At 42.8% G+C, this 20,206-nt stretch overlaps 1 protein-coding gene across 3 annotated transcripts in view; it reads left to right on the top strand.

The window, feature by feature from the left end:
* The window catches only part of MACROD2 (mono-ADP ribosylhydrolase 2), a 1,284,297-nt gene that overhangs the window by 178,894 nt on the left and 1,085,197 nt on the right, over window positions 1-20,206 (top strand). The window lies entirely within an intron of this gene.

The following is a 20,206-nucleotide window of genomic DNA, read 5'->3' on the forward strand; positions in this document are numbered from 1 at the left end:
TTCAGTTTGGGCCCATTTCTAATAGTGATAGAGGCTAGCTGGTAAAGCCATGGCAGAGCTGGGGAAACAGAGATGGTTCTCAGAAGTATAGCATATCTCTGATGTCATGGAGAGCAAGCCGAGACTCTTGCCTGGTGGATACTTGAAGGCAATGTCTGAAGCGCTGTATCTCCTTCCCCTCTGCCATTTGTGCCGAATTTCAGGGCCACAGGGGATAATCTGTGCCCCTCTGCTTGGACTCACTCTTTATATATTAGGGTTAAAATCCATCCTCAGGCGTTTGTAAGGAAAAGCCTCTCCATGCCCTGTGTATGCCCAGCTTTATCCGTTCCAAGAGATGCCTCTCCAGTCTTGTTTGAATGGCATTTTTAGCTTATGCTCTATCCCAGGTGCTCCCACTCAAAATAGTTTTAACAAGTACAGAGAGAAGTGTTAACATTGTGGGAGCAAAGCAGAGGTTCCTTTTCTTTCCATGGCATGAAAGCGAGGGATTGTGCCTCCTTTTTCTCCTTAAATAGTGCCTTACTCTACAAGTACTGCCATTCCTGTCCGCTGTGGAGTAAGGTACTTCTCAGCTGGGGTAAGGATTGCAAATGCTGGCCTTTGTACAACACAGCAGAGATTCATAAACACATGCGCGTGACATGTCCCTCCCCAAATGGACAAAGGGCAGTACTGTGGTGAGTACTTTCTTATACAAGCAGTCCCACTGTATGTTGATTTAGCTTATTGGGATTTTTACTTTATTACTATATTAGTTTAGTTTAGAGGGGGGGCCATAAGGGGGGGAAAACCCACAAGCAGGAGAGAGAGTGTGACGCAGGATAAGCCCCTTTTCTGCAAACACTTGTGGGTTGTTAAGAGACAATGCCTGTACAGGAACAGGCCTATGCACACTGTGTATCCAAAGAACTGTGTCTGGTATAAAAAGGAACACTGTCTCATGAATGGGGAGTTGTTCGAGGCAACCAGACTCAGAGACTGACACTTGCTGGGGGTGTCTGTGGGATTTAAACCTGCCTTGGTCATCATTGAGTGGTAGTAAACCTTTAGTAAAATAAACTTGTGTAGACTGTTGTAAAATCATTTTTTCTCTAACAGTTGTTCCAGCTGTTAAAATAAACAATACTGTGGTTTGGAGAAAGCTGTCTTGTTATTGTATTACACCACTGATTGTAGGCATCTGAAGGGAAGAGCCACAGGTACTGAACCCAATCAGAACTGCGGGGTAAGGATGGTTGATATGCAGGATACTGTAGGCCATGGCCTAGTGTATGAGTGGGAAATTTTAGGTTTCCATCCTGGGATAGGTAAAAGCATGTGACCTAACAGCTGATGGGAGGTGCATTCAGAGAGACTAGAAAAGGAGCAGAAGTGCAGCTATCCCTCTAACTAAGACAGGGATCTTGTAGTTAAAACTTATGATTAAGCATGAGGGGGAAAGGAGAGCTAGACTTTATTCCTGGCATTGAATTGCTATATGACCTTGGGCAAGTCACTTAAGTAAAAAATTCCTAACTAAAATTGTGGTGTTTACCTGTATCACAAAAGTGATGAGAAAATTGTGTAAACACTCACATATCTTCTGAGTACAAGGTATTGTAGAAATATACCATGGTGAAACCCAGAGGAAAAAGAATGTAAACAGTTTATATATATATATATATATATATATATAATCTCTATATCAAAATTATGGCCCACATGAAGAGTAGCTTGAGTTACTAGCATGAAGAACCTTTTATGGTCTCTGTTTCTCAGACTCAGTAATTAAATGTTGGTTTCTCTTTATGTTCCATTTCTTTCAAATAAGGTTATAATTAAAAAATAACATTAATGAAATGTGAGTTAGCGCCCCACTAGCTGTCTGCTGCTGACCGATTCAGACTGAGGGCAAAGCTCAAGGCATTTATTTAAAATTAACCATTAGTGCGTTGTTTCAATTTATATCTTGGATTGATTAACTGAGGACAAAGTTAAGAGGTTCTGTTAACTTTCTTGCTCGTATACTGAACTGAAAATTGTAAAATTAAATGAATTCATTTTAAATACGGTCCCTTAATTACCATCACAAATTAAAGAAAAGCAGCAATGTCCAGATAATATGGAGCCATCAGGCACTGTGAGTTTTAATTAATATTTAATTTATTGAATTAAACAATATATTTTAAAGATTTAATTAAACTTGATGTAATTTCAATTAAGATGCTGTCTTTTTTGTATAATGGATGTTAAGTGCAATACAATGACAGCTGATTATAGTATTTTTTGGAAAGTATGCATTGCAAGCTATTTTGTGATTTAGTTAAACTTTTGTCATAAATTATCATATTTGGGATTATAAAAATGCTCTGGTCCTGGATACTGAATCTCTTAGTTCTTACTATTGACTTGGAGTCCTTCTCTCCTTTGTAAGGAACTCTAGGGAACAATAAAATAGCTGTCATCTGGAAAAGAGAAGCAGCAGTTAAATCTTTCCGAATAACACATTTTTCTGTGCACACCATGCTTAAATCCACCAGACTTTTCAAGTTTTTCCCTTTTTCCTGAGCTTATTTATTCAACTTCAGAAACAGACAGAGTTACCTTTTCTTAAACTTTTCTATTCTGTGGCTTGAACCCCATCTAGCTTCCATTAAAATCAATAGAGAGACTCCATTCAAATTCAGTGGGAATTGGACCATGTCTCCGAGTCAGAGCAAAATTACTTTTTTCTTCTTCTCAATACATAATACGTCCACAATAGAAATAAGGCCTTCTATATCTTAGCTTTACTGTGCCTAGTGATTTTCACTGAACTGATAAAACCCAGGTAATATCAAGACTGAAATGAGATTAATCTGCCAAGCAATATGCTTAATTCCTTTTGGTATAATGTAATTCCCCCTTTCTATCCATTATGAGTCTTAAAATGTTCTGTTATGAACTATCTTCTATACAATGACTATGGGAGTTTTTATACTGGAGCAAGTTCAGGTCCCAAGTGCATTCCGTGTAACCTATAATGACTGTATTTCAGTTTCTATTTTTTCTTCATTTTAATTGGCTGAGACAAACTTATGATAAACATGAAGCAATCACATACAATTTGTTTGCCTCACAAAAGTCCTGTATCTTGCAAGTAGGGCATTAAAATGTCTGGAAACCTGAGGCTACTAGAAATTATTTCTCCTTCAAGAGTGTGATTGTTCATAATCTTGTGACACAATGAGTTTGTTCTGCAGGACAAACTGCAAAATATGCATAGATGAGGATGTGTGCGGAGACTTAACATGCTTTCCACTAGAGAGCTGGCTGTAGATAAGTATGGGGTTCTAGTTTACTTAGGTGCACAGGAGGGATTTTCAGAAGCACTCAGTGTTGACTTAACTTTGCTTCCATTGAAGTAAATAGGAGGTTTGCTACAGACTCGGGTGGAGAAAAGTTAGGTCAACAGTGAAGGCTTTTGAAAAATCTCGCCCGTAATAATTAGCGTTATGTTTTGTAATGTACTTAATATATTATTAATTATGGGTGCTTTATGGTACTTTATATGTTGAATTTAACCAGGAAAAAGATTAACTAATTTGAAAATAGTATAGTTAATTAACATAGGTATGCTAACTTAACCTGTACTTGTTTTTGTTTTTCATTCAGTTTTGTTATTTTTCTGTTTTATTTACAAATTTTGCTGTCTGCACTATGTACACAGAATGATGGAGCAACATATGAAGAAAAATTAAGTGGAGTTTTATCCTCTGCAATTTATAAAAAATTAAATAGCACAGTGACTGGTGAATAATTTCTCTATGGAGGCAAATAAATGGTACAATAGATGTATGGAGTTTCAAAAGTGATTTTGAGAATAGCTTGGAATCCACAGTTTAGCATTCTAATTACAATTTTCTCAGACTTGCAGGAAGAGTCGGGATAGACTTACCTTGATTTTGAATGGCACAACTTGTTGTTTTTGTGTTCATGGTGAGCAGCATGTAAAATGTTTCATGTTAGTAACTAATAATTTTGCAGCATTAAATAGAAAAATTGACAGGCGTGCATGGATTTTAATATTTTATAGCAATGTTTTGGGTGGAAGTAGCCTACAGTTAGCTCTTAACATATTTCTTGCATATTGTATTGGCAGCTATATTGCTGCTATGGTTAAGCTCAAAAGTTAGAATGCTCTTTTAAGCATAAACTCTCTTTAAAAGCTGATTTTGATCGATCATTAGTGAAGGAGCAAAATGTCTTATAAAATTTGTTTTAAAAGCCTCTCAATTTTCAAAAACACTTCTAGATGTTGAAAGGGAACATTTGGTATTGTTAAATTTGTTAGTTTTAAACAATTATTTTGCAGACATCCCATTTATTAATAAACTTTCCATAGTGTCTTAGTTTGATGTAAAATAACTGAGTTAATTAATTTTATATGCTAAAGATATGTTGTAAGAAATATAGCTTTTAGTCAGTACAACAGCTACATTTTCTTGAAGATTTTACAATGCAACATTTTTTGTGAAAGGACCTGCAAATTCCATGTATTGCATAATAATGCAACAAGTATTAAACAGTAATCCACCCTTTCACCTTTTGTGTGTAGTAGGATGAAGGCGGGGTACCTCACCGCCTGGGTCCGGGGAGGGCCAGTCCACCTCACTTGGTCTCTGGACCTCGCTTGCTGCGGGTGGGGGGGAATCAGTGAGGCCGGTCAAAGAGTGGCTCAAGCCTGCACTCAGATGGAGCTGCAAATAGTCAATCAGCCTAGGCTCTGGTTCAGAGCGGGTTGGGAACCAAAGTCACTCAGCTCCAACCTGCATCAGGTAGGGTTGCAAACAAAGTCAGTTAACTCAGGCTCTCCTTCAGCTAGCCTGAGGGAGGGGGAAGCTGCCACCCACCACTTGGGTGACAGGGGGATGCAGGCCCTCCCAGCCCAGAGCCGTAAGGGTGGCGGAGGGGTCTGCTACCTTGTCAGTGGGGATCCAAGCTGCAACACACTGACTCACCCTCTGCCAGCGTTGCAGCCAGCCAGGGGTCTGCTACCCCTGGGCCACTTCCATGCTCCCCCTCCAAGGATACCTGCTGGTCTGGTGAGGTAAGGTGATTGGTGGGGGCCTAAGTTGCCATCTGAATCGCTGCCGGGGTTGGGCCAGCCAGTGGTCCGGGCCAGCTGTCTGTCTCCTGCAGGGTCGGGTCATCCAGGGGGCCGGGTGGTCCTGGCCAGTCGTCTGCTTCCCCTGGGGTCAGGTCAGTCCAGGGTCCAGGCGGTCTGGGCTAGTCATCTGCACTCTGTGGGCCTGCTGCTGTCTCCCAGGGCGAGTGCTCAGAGAATGCATCTGTCCCCTCCAGTAGCTGGGCCCCTGCTGAGCGTCCAGGCCCCGCCTTTATACTTCTGGCCCTGCCCCTTGGCTTCCAGGGGCAGAGATGGGGGTAGGGCTCTGCCCACAAGGGGGTGGAGCCACCCTCTTCCTCTGTGTCTGCGGAGGGCCAGTCCATCTCACAATAGGTCAAATCTGGTTTAGGCCATGAGAGAAGAAGAGCTGAACAGTCTTAGCCTAGTTCCTAGTGGATGTTCATTGATCAAATACCTTTCTGTCCTGTTCAAACCAGTCTGGGGAGAATTGGCAGTTTGCCTTTTGTTGCAAAGGTTCTGGACTGAGAGAGTTAATCTCAGAGCTGAATTTAGGCACAATACCTTCACCTTCCAAGATAGAGAAATAGCCAGATAGAGTTGTCAGCTGTCCTGAGATTTGTGGAACAGTGTCAATTTATATATCTACCTGCCCCCTGAAAGCCAAGCTTGTGGGACTTTTAAGTCCTGAATTTATGTTGATTACTCAGGTTGCCATTTTATCTTGACACTTTTCCTTAAATTTTATGATGATTACCACAAATTATACCTTCAGAGTTGGGTAGTTTGACCTACCTGAACAATTATTGCGTCTGAAAGTTAGTGTTTGAGTAGAAGATGGTGCCACGCTGTCTGGAATGGCTCTCAACTGTGAGTGCCTATCTCAGCATTTCTACCCATGTGAGCTTTTCCTTTCATGATGATGAGTGAGGAATTGCAACCATCTTACATAACAGCCACTTGCATTGAAATTAGCATTTTCTGTTAAAGTCTGCTTAAGTCCCTAATTAGTATTTCGCAAAATTTCTTTGATGGCTTATTTCGTTACTTGGGTATACACACTGTAAATGTTTGCTATTACATTATAACAAGAACAGATACGTGAGAACAATACAAGTAACATTTCACTAGTTTTAAACATCTGAATACACACAAACATTTAATACTTTGATCTACACTAAAACACAAGTGAATTGGTCTGGGGTTCTGATCTGAGCTGGCACCTGGTTTGCCAGCGTCACAGAGGGTATTTGCTTTCATGATAAATTCAATGACAAAATAAGTTAACGTAGAGTTAAGATTGGTTGGTTGGTTGTGTGTTGTCCCCTTGCAGAACATTGAATTGAGCAATTCCAACTTCTGAAAACTAGGAAATGTATCACAGCTGCAATGGGTCCATTAAAGAACCACTCCTAACGCCCAAATACAAATCCACAGAGCACAACCACAGAAATGCACACCTGTCCAGATACCTATAAAAATAAATCAGTAGAAACTGACTCCCACACCAAGATGCAGATGCACACGTGTATTCATGTGTACACATCTAGCATGCCCTAACACACATACTTCCTCATTGTTTATTATTACAATTGTTGTTTAGTGCCTAGAGACCCCAACTAAGATCAGGACTACTGCAGGGTGGTAGATGTTGGACATACACATAAAAAGAGAGAGTCTGCAACACAGAGTTTATAACGTAGCTAGACAAAGGTGGGGAGAAATGTCTGATCCACCGGCTCTTCTGCAATTACTAGTCAACAACATTCACTTTTTAAGAAACAATAAATTTATTTTAGAGTTCCCGTCTCTTTGTAAAACTTGTTATGAAATGAATACACACATATTTTGTCAATCTTTTTGTGCGCAAGCCAGCAAAAATAATAAAAGTCAGAGTTAGACTGCAAATTTTATTCACACACGTATACACACTTGCGGCAATACACGCATCTCCCTACACAAAGACACACAGTATACACACATACAATGCATGCATGCACACACTTGCCTACACAGAGACACTTTTTCATACACTTTTCCAGGGGCTGCCTAAATCACCCAGCCGGGAAGGGAGGAGATGGGCTGGAGGGGAAAAGATGGTGGAGTTGCGGGGGTGGAGGAGAGAGGATGGGGAGGGAAAGAGGCCAAGGATGAGAGCAGGGTGGGGGTGAGAGGGGACAATGAAGGAGAGAGGAGGAGGTGTGGGGGGTATGTGGAGTGGATGGGGATATAGGGGGAAGGCAGAAGGCTACAGGTGCAGGAGGATGTGGGGGACTCGGGTGTATAGGGACATAATGGGAGTGCAGCAGTGTATGGAGATGAATGGGGCTTGGGTGTAGGGGGTGAGGGCTAGGGGGGTGGTGGAGAGGATGGGTGGGAGAGCGCTGTAAGGGATACAGGGATGGGACGGGGAGGGATGTAGTGAGGGGAAGATGGGGGGCAGGATGATTGGGCGGGGAGGGATGCAGTGAGGGGGAGATGGGGAGCAGGATGGTTGGGTAGAGAGGGATGCAGTGAGGAGGGAATGGGGGTGACAGATCACAGTTCACAGCAGGCACGCGCTGCAGCACGAGTCCAGCCACAGGAGGAGCGTGAGGAGAAGGGGGCCAGGCAGCAGCGGGAGAAGCGTGTGCCACGCGACCCCTCAACAGCCGCCTACTGAGCGCTCGTGAGTGGGGCTAGTTACTTCCCTGCTCTGACCCAGCCAATGGGAGGTGTGCTTGTGGGCGGGGAGCGGTGGGGGGGGCAGCATGAGGACCCGCCCTGGCAGCCCCTAAGGCTAGGAGCCGGACATGCCAGCTGCTTCCGGACCCGGGAGCTGTGACGCTAGCAGGGAGCCCGCAAGCCCCGCTGCGGCGCCGTGAACTGGATGTTCAATGGCCTGGGGTGAAACGGGTGAAAGTAAGTTAAGGGACTTACCAGTACGCAGGGCAGCTGGGGTCCTTGGCAAGGTGTGTGTGTGGGGGGGAGGGGAGGCGGCTCTGGGCCCCCGGAAGGGGAAAGCTTTGGGTGGGAGCGGAGGGGCCTTGGACATAACTAGCCCCTCAGCCAGCCCTGCCTGGCCTGTGCTGCCTGGGGCTCTGGTGGCAATTTAAAGGGCCGGGGGCTCTGGCTGCTGCCGCGGTAGCAGCTCCGGCAGTAATTTAAAGGGCCCGGAGCTCCCGGCCACTGCTACCACTCCAGCTGGAGCCCTGGGCCCTTTAAATTGCTGTCGGAGCCCCAGGACTCTGGCGGCGATTTAAAGGGCCAGGGCCTCCAGCCGCTTCCAGGAGCCCCAGGCCCTTTTAAATCACCGGGCCCCAGAGCAGCTGCCCCTCTCCCCCCCATGAGTGGTCCAGCTGGTATGGTCGGCTTTTTTTACTGGTATGCCGTACTGAACCAGACCAGCTTACTTTCACCTCTGGTTGGAGTGTACAGTGGTTGAGTTGCACTGACAGAGTCGTGAGTTGCAGGGAGTTGGGGGGCACTGGCTGAGCTGGAGGGTGCATGGGGGGATGCAGAAAGGTATTTTTGTAATTGTCTGTAAATAACATGAGTTGTCACCTGCACTTGTCCCCTTTCCGCAGTTCAGTGCTTAGGGTGGTGGCTCAAGGAAACAAGCAAGTGCAGTTATACATAAGCCAGGCAGAGTCAGGAGAAATGGTACCATAACACACACAGCAGCGTCTAGAGAGAATCCCTTCTCTTCCGGCAAAATTCCATTCCTCCTTACTTCCTGAATTCATGTTCAGCACACTATGCGGAGGGTGGTTCATGCTGGAGTTTGCAGTGCTTTGACTGATTCACGAGTGCTTGTTCTGCATGACTTGGCTGTTTCTTCATCTTCAGAAATGCAGAGCTGGGAGTGGAGGAACTGGATGTAGGCAGTGGAGAGAGAACAGGTGGCAGCAGCAGGGTGGAATAGCATATTCAGTGGCAGGATTGTGAAACGATTCTGAAAGGCGCAGCTCAGTTTGAAATTCAGTTGATGAGAGCAGCTGTAAAAATGTCTCCACATTCTGAGACTTGTTAATTTCTTGCACATTGGGCAAGCTGCCCATACTTTAAAGGTACAGAAGCTGGTACTTTCAGCATCCTTTAACAGCTCCATCTTGCCCTCTGTGTGGCTTGTGTCCCTGAACATCTTAGAAAAATTGCTGCTGTTCAAGCCTGTGTATGTGTGCTTACATGAGTTTTCAAGATATGTAAGCCACATAATGGAGGGCAGGATTGGACCCTACAAGCAAACTATTTCTCCTTTAATCTTTGTCAGTCTTTAAGCAGCTGCTTTTTCTTCAATTCTGCCAGTACCATTGTAGGGAGTTGTACAAGAAAATTTAAAGTCAGGACACATTTTTTTTTTTCACAGAGTAATTTGTTAAAATGACAATAAAGTATGTGAAGTTATATGTATTTGACTTGATATTTAGCTTTAATGTTATGACACTGATGAAAATTAATAGAAACAAGCAATTACTTCCTAAGAAATAACCATACTCTAATAGCGTTCCCTGAAAAGTATTTTGCCATTCCATCAGTACATTGTCCGCCTTCTGATGCAGTTCTACATAATCCCAAAACAGGAGTTTGACAGTGAAAATATATGATGAGGTACACAACCTGTTAAATATACTTTAAATTAATTTGGGGGATTAGACAGAGAAATGAAACTTATCTATTTGATTACCTTGCAGAGAGGTAAAAGCAAGTTGGACAATCTCTTCATAAATTTAAAAAAATCAGTTTTTGATGAGATGATAAAATTGTGCTATATACAGCCATAGGTGTTCTATGTATCTTGCTCAGGAGTAGCATAAATCCTGCATACTATTTAAGAAAAAATACATAGTCAGTGAATTTCCTGTCAAAATGTGCTGATTGTGGCAGCTTGCCCAGAACTAAACTCATTGTAATAAAAACTCCTGGACTGGAACATGGTGCCGTTTGTTATTCGCCTCCTGAGTTGTTTTTGTAGTATATAAACCCAAAGCAAACAGCTGTCAGTTTGAAAACCACTGAAGAGCCCTGTCGCTAGGCATTGCTGAGCTCTCTTGCTTCCGTTCTTTGAAGAACATGTCAGCTGGGCCCTGGCAACTAGCAGTGGAGGCTGGGTTTTAAGAAGCTGAAAGCATTGGATTAGAACAGCTTACATCTTTTGACTTTGTACTGAATCATTGGATTGAAATCACTTTGATAGATGCTTTTTGAGGATTTGGTGGGGTTTTGAGGTCCATGGAATTATATGTTGGATTTCTTGCCCTTTAGTTTTGGACTTATTCTAGCAGCTAGTTTTCAGTGACAGTAAGGCCATAAAACCTAGACTTACCATATCAGCAGGAGTTCCTGAAAAAATGAATAGGAGTCAGGATGTAGCTATTAAGTAAATCTCACCAAAAGAAATACACCTTTACAAATCAAATTATGGGGTAACTTCAGGAGCTAGCTGTAGTTTCCTGCATGTGCAGCCTCGTATGTCTTGTCTCAATATCCAAGGAATAGCACAGCTAGGTTGACGAAGAAATTAATTTTTTGTTTCATTAAAATAAGTAGTTTACATACAACATACTGTAGAATACTTGTTTTTCAGCTAGGATCTTGGTTAAAACTGAACTCCCCCCATCTCTAATATTCTAAGAGCTAAAATGGCAAAGCAGTTTTATTATTCTCTTAATCTTCGTCTAAAATGTGTATGATAATAAAGCTAGTGATTGATTACACAGAAAAATTTAAAGCTGATGTTGAAAATTTTAATTACTGTATATACTCGATCATAAGCGAATTCGTTTAAAGCAGGGGTCTCAAACTCAATTTACCTTAGGGCCAGTGCCAGTCCTCGAATCCTCCCAGCGGGCCAATAATATCACTGAAGATGGTGTTCAGAAAAGAAAACGTTTATATTGTATTTTTTATTTCAAATTTCTTAGAAATAATAAAACTGTCATTATACAATTCTTCCCCTGCCAGAGAGTTTTTAGTGTTTGCCAGACACCTGGCAACGCTTCAGTTCTGTCAGTTTGTTGATGTTTGGCCTCAGTGACCGAGCAGTTGAAACTGTCAGGATTGCAGCAAGGTGTGCATCAAATAGCTGTGTTCAGTATTTTGACTTGTTTATATTCATTGTGGAAAAAAGTGACCCTGCCTCCATGGCTGACTCTGCCTGGCGACTAGTGATGGTATCTCTGTCCCACTCCCCCAGCCAATGGGAGCTGCGGGGGGCGGCACCTGCAGCAGACAGAGCCGGCAGCGTGGCAGCATGTCTCTTCTCTGCAGGCCCCAGTGGGGAGGTTCTCAGGCTGCAGATGGCCTGCGGGCCGGGACTTTGAGACCCCTGGTTTATAAGCCGCCCCACCCAACACCCTCCCCAAGATGGATAAGTAAAAATGGCAATTTTTTATGACCCATTCATAAGCCAACCCTATAATTCAGAGGTCAGCAAACTTTGGCTCCCAGCCCATCAGGATAAGCCACTGGCGGGCTGAGACTGTTTGTTTACCTTGAGCATCCGCAGGCATGGATGTAAACCTAAGTAAACAAAATGTCTTGGCGCGCCAGTGGCTTACCCTGACGGGCCTGGACAGCAACTGGTGAGGAAATTGGGGGAGGGGGGTAAACTGGGGGTCAGGGGAGTAACCCCTGTGACCAACCTCCACATGATCCCACCTCTAACCTGGGACTTCTCCACATGACCCCTCCACGTGTAACCCCTCCCTATCCAACCCCTAGCCCGGGACCCCCACACTCTCCCCATCCCATCCCTCCCCCCCTACCTGGGGCGGGCCAACTTCAGCCTGGTCCATATTACAGAATCAAAGAACCATAGGGCTTGAATGGACAGCAAGGGTCATCTAGTCTAACCCCTCTGCTAACATGCAGGATTTATTGTGTCTAAACCATCCAAGACAGATGGCTATCTAGCCCAGGGGTGGGCAAACTTTTTTTGGCCCGAGGGCCACATTGCAGTTGCGCAACTGTATGGAGGGCTGGGTAGGGAAGGCTCTGACTCCCCAAACAGCCTGGCCCTCGCTCCCTATCCGTCCCCTCCCACTTCCCACCTCCTGACTGCCCCCCTCAAGGCCCCCAACCCATCCAACCCTCCCTGCTCCCTGTCCCCTGACTGCCCCGACCCCTATCACACCCCGCCCCCTGACAGCCCCCCCCGGGGATTCCCACCCCCTATCCAACCGCTCTCTGCTCCTCGTCCCCTGACCACCCCTCCCGGGACCCCCACCCCTAACTGCCCCCGGGATCCCACCCCCTCATCCAACCCTGCTCCCTGTCCCCTGACATCCCTCCCAACCCCTATCCACATCCCCGCCCCCTGACAGGCCTCCTGGGACTCCCACTCCCAACCTTCCCTGTTCCCCATCCCCTGACCGCCCCTCCAGAACCTCCACCCCATCCAACCGCCCCCTCCTTCCTGACTGCCCCCCAGAACCTCCCACTCCCTTACCTCCCTCCCTGTGCCCCGCCCCCTTACCAGCAGTAGGAGCTCACAGCCGCAACACCTGGCCAGAGCCAGTTGCGCTCCCCACGCTGCCCAGCGGGAGCAGCGGGCCAGAGCGTAGCCCGTGCAGCGGCGTGGCTGCGGGGGAGGGGGACAGAGGAGGAGGGGTGGAGGACTAGGCTCCCCAGCCGGGAGCTCGGGAGTCGGGCAGGACGGTCCCGTGGGCCGGATGTGGTCCGCGGGCCGTAGTTTGCCCATGTCTGATTCCGCCTCTTTTTGAAAACCTTCAATGAAGGTGATTCCATTACTTCCCTAGGCAGTTTGTTCCGTTGTCCTACTATTCTTACATTTGGAAATTTTTTCCTGAGATTTAATCTAAATCTGCTGGGGCTGTCAAGCGATTAAAAAAACTAATCATGATTAAAAGCAAGATAAAAAAAAATTAATCCTGATTAATCGCAGTTTTAATCGCACTGTTAAACAATAATAGAATACCATTTATTTAAATCTTTTGAATATTTTCTACATTTTAAAATATGTTGATTACAATTACAACACAGAATACCAAGTGTACAGTGCTCACTTTATATTATTTTTGGTTACATGTATTTGCACTGTAAAAAAGATAAACAAAAAAAACCAAAACGATTTCAATTCACCTCAAACAAGTATTGTAGTGCAATCTCTTTATCATGAAAGTCCAACTTACAAATGTAGAATTTCTTTTACATGACTGCACTCAAAAATAAAACAATGTAAAATTTTAGAGCAGTGTTTCTCAAATGTTTTGTGCTGGTGATTCCATTTGGACTTAAAAAATATTGTGACCCCCCCCACACACAAAAAATTGTGATTCCCTACCTTCAGTCCCATGGGGCTTGGGCTTCAGTCCCCCTTGGGGCAGGGGGTTCTGGCTTTCAGTCCCCCTCGGGACATGGGGCTCTGGCCTTCAGTCCCCCCACGGAGCTCCAATCTTCAGCTTCCCGCTGCTTCTGGGGCTCAGGGTTTCAGCTCCACTTGAGTCTCCATGCTTCGGGTTTCCAGTCTTCAGCCCTCTGTAGAGCTCCGATCTTCAGCTCCCCGCTGCCTCTGGTGCTCAGGGCTTCAGCCCCACTTGGGTCTCCAGCCCTTAGTGCTGCTTGGGGCACAGGGCTCTGGGTCTCCAGCCCCCCTGCTGCTTATGGAGTGTGATTAATGTGTTAAAGAAATTAACACGTTAATCATGCTGTGAATTAATCCTTAATGGACAGAGCTACTGCAAAGTGAAAGATCAGTTGGAAGTGATAGAGGAGGAGTAAGACCTGGTGATTGGTTGTTGACTATGAGTTTCCAATGGGATGCAGCTGTGAAAAAGGCTAATTCAATCCTAGGATGCATCAGGCGAGGTATTTCCAGTAGAGATAGGGAAATGTTATTACCATTGTACCAGGCGCTGGTGAGACCTCATCTGAAATACTGGGTGCAGTTCTGGTCTCCCATGTTTAACAAAGATGATTTCAGTCACAGCTATCTTGGAGTCACAGCACACCTGATTGATGCTGCATGGACAGTGCAGTCGTTTGCTTTAATAGTAACCCATGCTGAAACGTGTAGAGTGTTTCTTGGGTGTTGCAAAAGAATGGAATATTCAAGAAAAGGTAACAATTAGTACTAACAGTTTGATCAAAACTGCTATTAATTGCAATTAATTTGTTTTGAGTTAATCGCTGAGTTAACTGATTGACAGCCCTAAAATCTGTTGTACTGTTGTTTGAACCCACTGCCTCTTGTCCTGCCTTCTGTGTCAAAAGAGAACAACTTTTCTCCATCTTTTTTATGGCAGCCTTTCAGGTTTGAAGACTGCTATCATGTCCTCCCTTAATCTCCTCTTTTCCAAACTCAACATACCCAGTTCCTTCACACTTTGCTCATATGGCTTTCATTCCATCCCCTTGATCATCCTTGTTGTTTGCCTCCAGATCCTTTCCAGTTTCTCTACAACCTTTCTATACAGCAGTGACCAAAATTGGATACAGTCCTCTAGCTGAGGCCTAACCAGCACCGAGTAGAGCAGTACTATCACCTCTCGTGACTTGCATGCTGTCCCTCTGTTAATGCAACCCAAATTTACATTTGCTTTTTTTGCACCATCTTTATATTGTTGAGGTTGTGATCCATCATAATTCCCAGATCCTTCTCAGCGGTGCTGCTGTCAAACCAGTTATCTCCCCATTCTATAATTTGTGCCTCAGGTTTTTCTTCCTTAAGTGTAGCACCTTACATTTGTATTTGTTGAATTTAATTTTGTTTTCTATAGCTCAGTTCTCCAATTTATCCAGATCTCTTTGAATTTTAGTTCTATCCTCCAAAGTTTTTGCAAACCCCCTTCTCTCCTTTTCCCCCCTCCCTCCGCAGCTTTTGTCATCTGCAGATTTGATCAGTATCCTACATCTAGGTCATTAATAAGGATGTTCAACAACACCGAAGTTGCACCAGTGTAAATAAATCAATCTACTTAAGCTGGTGCAAATGGATTGTAATACCAGTGCACCTTGTCTAATACAAACAGGCCCTTAGACTTAATTCCTATGTGCCAAACTCAGCAGTAATGGGGTTCATGAGAAAAGGTGGTTGAACAGATAAACTAATTTGTTGAGAAGTGTGAGCGTGTCAGTGAGCTTAAGAGAGTCAGTGTCATTATAATCTACAAAAAGAAGAACAGGAGTACTTGTGGCACCTTAGAGACTAACAAATTTATTAGAGCATAAGCTTTCGTAATAAATTTGTTAGTCTCTAAGGTGCCACAAGTACTCCTGTTCTTCTTTTTGCGGATACAGACTAACACGGCTGTTACTCTGAAACCTGTCATTATAATCTACGTGTTGAGGAGATAGGCAGGATGTGTAAATTATATGTGTTTAGACTCCTGGGCACACTTGAGACTCTAGACTAGATTTAGAGGAGAGTGAAACTTTAAAGCATTAAAAACAGCATTAGATGTATCTCTCTTTTTTTTTTTAAAGCTACGCATGTATCTAGAACTTTTTAGTTACACAGTAGATGTGGATTGTATCTGGTAGGCATATCTATTAGTTGCGATTAGAGTTAAACAAATTGCATGTAATTTTCTGATTCTGATAGAATTTTTACATTCTCATTAATTTAAATAACATTTAAAATTATGCATAAAGTTAGAGTTCCCCCGAGACATCTGTGAATGCTGCATCCCATATTTGATGATTAAACAACATCAAGCAGTCTCTCTCTTGATTTTAGCAGCTCTAATTATTTAAAGGTTCAGATGCCTAGAAAACTAAAGAAATTGAAAAGAAAACATGAGTTGTCATTTAGCTCTAAGCTTTTTTTGTAGTCGTTCTCTTTTGTATAATAAAAAAAACACATAAAACTTTGTAACTATTTTTCTCTTTAGTAATAGTTGTGTTTAATGGAACATATTTATTCCTGTGCAGAGAATCCCACTTAAACCATATTTTGTCCTGGCCCTCTGCACAGAGTTGAATCTTGCCTAGTATGAATGCTTTAAACTAGTGAGGTCTTAATCTAAAAGACACTTCTCTTTTTAGTGCTTGTTTGTTAGCATTCTTCTTACTGAGCAAGGTCATAGGTTCATATTTCACAAAAGCCTCATATTACTGTAATATAACATGAGGATCCTGTGCTTTTATTCCATTATACTATCAGTCTAAGAAAACATAAAGGGATTGTAAAAGAGTGGTTCAGTGAATTAACACATTAGTATTTTACGGCCGAGGATCTTAACTGAAATACATTTCAGGTATAGTTTACAATGGATATTTGCTTATGACATTAAATCTGCATGCTTTGGGACATGGCAATTCATGTATCAGGAAAGACTTGGTACTGCAATATCAATGATATTACCAGATGGGATTATGGTACATGAGCAAGATCATATAATTACCGGTGCAGTGCAAGACCACCAGAGTTTACCAAGCTTCGATCATCATGAGCTCTTTAAAAAGGAGAGACAGAGTAGCATGTATCATTTCTTTTCTTTGACAAAGAGTTGGTAAGTTTCAGCTCACAACTGATGATCATAAGAACTGCCAAAGCAGAACAGAACAATTGTCCCATCTTTTTACATCAATTTTGTTGAAGTGTTTTGTTTCAGTATATGTTAGGAGTATTACTTATTCTGTAAATTTACACTACATTAATGTAAGCAGTTCTGTGTAACCTGATGTCCTATCTCAAATGCTAGCTAAATGCGTGCAGTACTTTCTGTGATCTAACTACAGCTTGTGCATTTAACTGAGATCCATATGCTCACTTTGTTTCCTATCCATATTTGTGGAGAAACATGATTTGAGGAATTGAGCTAATAAAAATATGTATATTTGTCTTTTAATCTCAAGTGTGCATTTGTTAAAGTGACACTGCAAGATTGTAGGTCTAAAATTTGATAAACTGTGACGTAGTTATAATATTGGATTGCACTGCTTGTGTACCTAGTTAAAACAAAATGGCTGCCATTCTAACTGCAGAGATATGTAATAAATTAAAAAATAGAAGTTTTTGTAGAAACAAAGTTTTGTAGAAGCAATGTAGGAATTTCCATCAGGATCAGATCAGAAGTCTAGTCCAGTGGTTCTCAAACTAGGGCCGCCACTTGTTCAGGGAAAGCCCCTGGCGGGCTGGGCCGGTTTGTTTACCTGCCGCGTCCGCAGGTTCGGCCGATCACAGCTCCCAGTGGCCGCGGTTTGCCGCTCCAGGCCAATGGGGGCTGCGGGAAGTGGCGCGGGCCGAGGGATGTACTGGCTGCCACTTCCTGCAGCCCCCATTGGCCTGGAGCGGCAAACCACGGCCACTGGGAGCTGCGATCGGCCGAACCTGCAGACGCGGCAGGTAAACAAATCGGCCCGGCCCGCCAGGGGCTTTCCCTGAACAAGAGGTGGCCCTAGTTTGAGAACCACTGGTCTAGTCTCTTCGATGTAGCATCCTCTCTCTCTGATAGTGGCCAAAGCCAGTTGCTTCCAAAGAAAGAAACTTTGCAGTAGGTAGTTGTGGGATAATTTTATCTCCAGGGAAAGCTTCCTCTTCATCTTAAATAGAGGGAGGCTTGTGCCCTGCAGTTTTTGTTGTTGTTCTGCTCTCTGCATAGGAGTAGTTAAACAAAGATTAGCTCCAGGGTGATGATGAATCAACGAATGATATGAGTGCCCAAAGACATTTTGAGATAAGGTTGAGTTTTTCATTTAAGTATAAAATATCCAGGATAATTTTAGCACCATTCCAAATACAGAAAACAAGTCTAAAATTGATAAATCAAGAAAGACAGTATTGTCATAAGAGAAACAAATGTTTATGTCCAACTTTGGTCACAGTAAATATACAAAACAGGCTCCTTCTTACTCAGCAATTAAGCTCTGAGTTTGTATTCAGAGTCACATCGTCTTTACCTGAATAACAAAATAAGGTTTTATTCCTTTTGTTCCTGCTAGTACTAAGTTGCCTGTACAGCAATGGCAGAATCCGTTCTAACTAGTGCATTACCAATAGGGTTGTTTACTGTGTTCCAAATGCAGAATATTTTGCTGCTGGTCCATGTTAAAGCCAGAAGAAACCCAACAGTTTTAAGATTTTAGGTTAAGATTGCAGTGCTGTTAGCTAATAAGAAACACTCTGTAAGTGAAGCTAATTAGTTTTGGAAGTCATTGAGACAAAATGAATATGGTTACTACCATGCCAGTGATCCAGAGTTAATTTTCCTGGTTAAAACAACATAGTAGGAATTTAGGAATAGTATTATAGACAGTAGAAGGTTAATTTTTATTTCTATATAGATATATAATATAAAATGATATAAATGTTAGTTAGCATAGGGCCAATTCCTGTGGGATCCCACTAGAAAAACACCTATGAGATGAAGATTCTCTGATTACAATTACATTTTCAAACCTATTAGCTAGTTTTTAATCCGTTTAATGTGTACCATGTTAATTTTATATTGTACTCGTTTTTTAATCAAAATGTACCGGATCAAATGCCTTACAGAAGTCTGTGAATATTACATCAACACTGTCACCTTTATCAACCAAATTTGTAATGTATAAAAAAAAATTGGGTTAGTTTGGCAGGATTTGTTTTCCATAAAACCATATTGATTATTAATCGAGTCCTGTATCAGTCACTCCATTATCTTTCTTGGAATCAACATCAGGCTGTCAGGACTTAATTACTCAGGTCACCCCATTTACCCATTTTTAAAAATTGTACATTAGCTTTCTTTCAGTCCTCTTGAACTTCCCCAGTACTCCAAGACTTATTGAAAATCAACATTAATGGTCCACACAGCTCTTCAGCCAGATCTTTTAAAACTTGTGCAGGCAAGTTATGTGGATCTGCTGACTTAAAAATGTCTAACTTTGTTAGCTTCTGTTTATCATGCTCCAGAGATACTAGTGCAATGGAAAGAGTGTTACATCACCATCTGGTGAGACTATATCATCAGTTTTTTCCCCAATACAAAACAGAAATATTTATATACTTCTGCCTTCTCTGAATTATTCTGCAGGGTTCCAGAAATAGCTGAGTATACAGGTGTAGCAGTCTGTAAAAAAGTATATTTTTGAGTTGTTTAGGAGTGTCTGGGAGATGGAATAGAAATTTTAGAATAAAGCATAGTAATTTAAGTTAGTGCATTTTAAAATCAATCTCAGTATTTGCCAAGTGAACAACACTTTAATATATAGCATATTCAAAAGAGTGAATTTTTCACCATCGCTTCCTAGCTGCTCACACATTCATGTAAATCCAGACTCTACATTGTCTTCTGTGGAGAGCAGAATTTGCCCCATGAAATTTATATACCATTGGCCACCTTACGTATTAATGAGTTACATGCACATTGTCCTTTTCCCATATGGCAGCTTTCTGTCTTCCTTCTCCTGGACTCATCAGTGGAATCATTAGCAGAGTCTGGGATCTGGATGTGTGGTAAGGTAAAGGGCAATGTACAAGGTATCTGTGGACAAATTTAGCCTGCAGTTATCTTTAACTGTTCTGTGGCACCTACCTTGTATTGCATTCCAAGTGTGCTGTTACAAAAACATTCTTAAAAGTGATGAATTTTACTTTCTGTGCATCCTTCCTCCCTGCAGAAATGCCATCCAAAACAGGGCCACCTGGGGGGAGAATGTGGGGGAGGGGCAGGGGCAGGCAATTTGCCCTAGGCCCCGCAGGGGTCCCCATGAGAATACAGTATTCTATAGTATTGCAACTTTTTTTATGGAAGGGGCCCCCGAAATTGCTTTGCCCCAGGCCCCCTGAAGCCTCTGGGCGGCCCTGTCCGAAAGATATATTCAGGCATTTGTATGTCTATTTTGAAAGTCTCTAAACTCATACTGTGCTTCACCTTGTATTGTTCTTCTACTCCATCTCTGTAGCTCCAGTTAATTAATGTATAAAGAATTTTTATAACTGAGTACATTCTTGTACTTGAGAGAGATAACAGACTGTCTTGCCTACCTTCAGTTGTTAATATTCTAGTTATCGAGTTAAGTGACAACCTGTTTTCAAAGTGATTAAAAAAAAAAAAAAATCCCAGCCAAACACTGTGGCACTCTGCTTGACAAAGAAGCAGTTGAAGTTCGTGACCTGAAAAGTAATTGCCTCCCATTGGATTTTTTACTAGTGCACAGCCTACATTTTTAATT

The sequence above is a fragment of the Malaclemys terrapin genome, chromosome 3 (assembly GCF_027887155.1).
Source record: "Malaclemys terrapin pileata isolate rMalTer1 chromosome 3, rMalTer1.hap1, whole genome shotgun sequence".
In the NCBI taxonomy this organism is placed as follows: domain Eukaryota; kingdom Metazoa; phylum Chordata; order Testudines; family Emydidae; genus Malaclemys; species Malaclemys terrapin.